This window comes from Alosa alosa, chromosome 6, assembly GCF_017589495.1.
Source record: "Alosa alosa isolate M-15738 ecotype Scorff River chromosome 6, AALO_Geno_1.1, whole genome shotgun sequence".
NCBI classification, from domain to species: Eukaryota; Metazoa; Chordata; class Actinopteri; order Clupeiformes; family Clupeidae; genus Alosa; species Alosa alosa.
This window is the reverse complement of record NC_063194.1, coordinates 10,651,542-10,654,873: the sequence shown is the minus strand read 5'-3', so window position 1 is coordinate 10,654,873 and position 3,332 is coordinate 10,651,542. Positions and strand designations below refer to the sequence as shown.

Here is a 3,332-nt window from a genome sequence, read left to right as displayed (position 1 = left end):
TCTCTCTATCACTCTCTCCATCACTCTCTCCTGGAGCTCCTCTGTGCCTCTCTTCCTCAATTCTCTCTCTATCACTCTCTCCATCACTCTCTCCTGGAGCTCCTCTGTGCCTCTAACAATTGCATCCATCTACTTCCATCATCTACTTTCCTACTTTACCTGTACACTGCATGGGTGTGGTTCTAACTGAGAGTGATTTAGGGTCATCCAGAGTGTACACAGCCCAATGTCATATGCATGGGTATGCACCCTTTCTTACACAGAGAGAGAGACACACACACACACACACACACACACACCACTGTTCAAAAGTTTGGTGATTTTCAGTAACTCTGAAATCAACTTGTTTTTCGAAGGAAAAGCTGATTTTTGGACATTAAATGAACACCAAATCAGTCAGACATACAGTGTAGATATCGTCAATATTGCAAATCACAATGGCACATACAATGTACCAATGCCACTTAGTGTTTGCTGACCTAAGTGCATCATTTTAAAAGTCTACCTGATTATTAGAAACCCCTTTCAGTCGTGTTTGCACAGCTGGAAACTGCTACCCTGATTAAAGAAGCAACACAACTGGCCTTCTTTAGATGAGTGGAATATCAATCTGGAACTATCAATCATAACCTATTGTGGGTTCAATTGAAGCCAAAACATGGAAAGAAACAAAAGACTTTTCTTCCAAAAATGTGTCATAATAAATCAACCCTATTCAATGTCAACAATGCCCAAGACACTGGAGATAGCACACAATGCTAAGTGCTAATCTCTCCATAGAAAAGTGGCTCAAACTCGTTTTAACCAAAACAGTAAAAGGAGTGAGAGGACCAGTGCACAACTGCTCAAGCGGATAAATACACTAGTGTCTAGTTTAAGAAAGAGGCGTCTCACAGTTCCCATAGTACCCACAAAACACCAGTGTCAACAGAATTCTACAGACTTCAGGATGCTGGCCTTGTTGACAGAGTTGTAGAGAAAGGACCAAATCTCAGACTGGCCAGTAAAAAGAAAAGATTACGATGGGCAACAGATACACAGACGACAGATGAAGACTGAGAAAGGTGATTAGACAAATCTAAGGTGTACAGATTACAAAGAAGAAAGTTTGTAAGATGCAGACCAAATGCTGGAGGAGTGTTTGACTCCACCTGTCAAGCATGGTGGAGAAATTGTGATGGCCTGAGAGTGCTTTGCTGGTATGGGAAAGCGGTGCCAGACAAAAGAAATAGCTTATCACTTTGGTTTGCAATGCCATGCCACATGAACAGTGGCTTGACTGAAGCCAACTTCCTCCAAAATGAGGACAGAGACCCAAAACACAGCTCCCAACTAGGCAAGAATCATATAGGAAGGAAGCAGCAAGCAAGTATTCTGTCTATAATGGAGGGGTATAGACAATTCTGAGTGACCCCAAACGTTTGAACAGGAGTGGACAGCAGTGTTTTCAAGTCCAGTGTTTATAGCAAACTCATGTCCATTCCTACCTTGGTGGACAATTGTTTTTGGTGATCATTTTCTTGATATTTCTCAGAAGAACCCATAGACACACACGCACACACACACACACACACACACACACACATCCACTAACAGGGATGACAGATAGAGCTCATCACAATATCACATAAATACTAAAATGGCTCCACCACCTCTGAGAACAGTTACTGTGTTCACGTGTTCTCACATAGCCCTTCAATCCTTTCCCTTGTCATCCTTCCACAGGGACTGTATCAGTAGTACATAGCACATCCTACTAAAGTTTGAATACAATCCACTCTCAACAGCTCTTTATGACAAACATATTTTCAGCTATCAGTCATGTTATCATGTTATCAGGTAGAACACTTGATGGATGATAGTCCGTCTATGCTGTTCCGCATGTCTGACACCTGCCTACTTCCTAGGAGAGGCAGCGCTGCGCGGAGGAGAGCCCTGGTCGCAGCAGGGCATGGCTCAATACCAGAGCTGGGGTAAGACATCCAGTGTAACACACAGTGCACGCACACGGCAAAACACGCACTACAAGACGTTCAAAACACGCACTGCAAGACGTTCAAGACTGCAAAATGCTCCATAGGGAATCCGAATCCAGAAACATCTCACCAACCCGGAGGCTGCGCTGCGACCTCTTCCCCTGCTCATCTTGCGCTCTGTTCCCGCTAAAGTTTAAAATTCGCTGATCTTAGGGTTCGCGTAAAACCTGACAACGCAATGAGGACATTGCTATATTATTTCTGTCTTATGCCTTAACATATATAAGCACAAGAAAGCTAAACCAACAATGTGGAGCATACGTCTAAACCGCCAGAGACATGAATGACCAGACAGATGTCAGATATCACGCTCAGAGAGCAATTCAAACTACAAGGGATGGTAAGCCCATGCACACATGCCTGTAGACTGACGTTTTAAGCAGAAATACCAACAGAATGTTAAATGTTCCATTACCTGTCTTTGTTTCCATTTATCCAAAGACTGATATATTCTAGTTTCCATGTCACAATAATCCATCGGACAGGTAGCCGGTACTCCAAAGTGCTTTCCCGATGGGACGATTCACGTTAGCACTTGTTTGTGTGTGTGTGTGTGTGTTTGAGTGTGCGCGCAGACTATTCCCAAAAGCACGCTGACCATAAGGTCCCAGCTATCGTCCAGACACCGCGGAGCAGGGCTCCCGGCTCCTTCTCCACCGATCTCCACCAGCGTCCCATGCGCAAATCCTTGATATGTACCGGTCCCACTCCGATCCATGGAAGCAACAACTCATTTCTCCAGGCAGCACAAAACATTTTTGCGTTTCCACAAGATACACTCCATGACAAGTCTCACGTGCATTTCTAAACCAGTGTTATCACTGGTCAGCGGACACATAGGCTACAGTGAATCACAAAAATATCCAGACAGAAAAAAACTTAATTCAAGTTGTAAACTCCCAAAAGGTTATTCAAGTTGGAAACTCCCAAATCCACCTGAAAATGTTACTCTGTACAGTGATACAATCCCATCTCATGTCAAACAGACGTCCAAACGAAAGACCTCCCTCCACGCCTCCTGCTTCATCGGCCGAGCAAAGCACTCTGAAGCTCTCACAGTCACAGCAAACTCGAAGGCATCGCACATGAGCTGTACCTCACCCACCCGCAAAGCATAAAGGGAAATGGAGTATGGAAATGGAGAAATCGCGCGGCACAATTTTGTATTTTTTGCCTCCCTCACCAGCACAACAACAGCAACTACTATAATAATAATAATAATAATAATAATAATAATAATAATAATAATAATAACACATTTGTTGGATTAGCCAATGGGTGATGGCTGATGCATGG

The 3,332-nt window shown here is 43.7% G+C and overlaps 1 long non-coding RNA gene across 1 annotated transcript in view; it reads right to left on the bottom strand.

The window, feature by feature from the left end:
* Positions 1-3,070, bottom strand: part of LOC125296788 — a 71,341-nt gene extending 68,271 nt beyond the window's left edge. The window contains exon 1 of the long non-coding RNA XR_007193861.1: positions 2,452-3,070. This is a non-coding gene — a long non-coding RNA (uncharacterized LOC125296788). The remainder of the gene's footprint in view (positions 1-2,451) is intronic.
* Between the last annotated feature and the right edge of the window lie 262 nt (positions 3,071-3,332).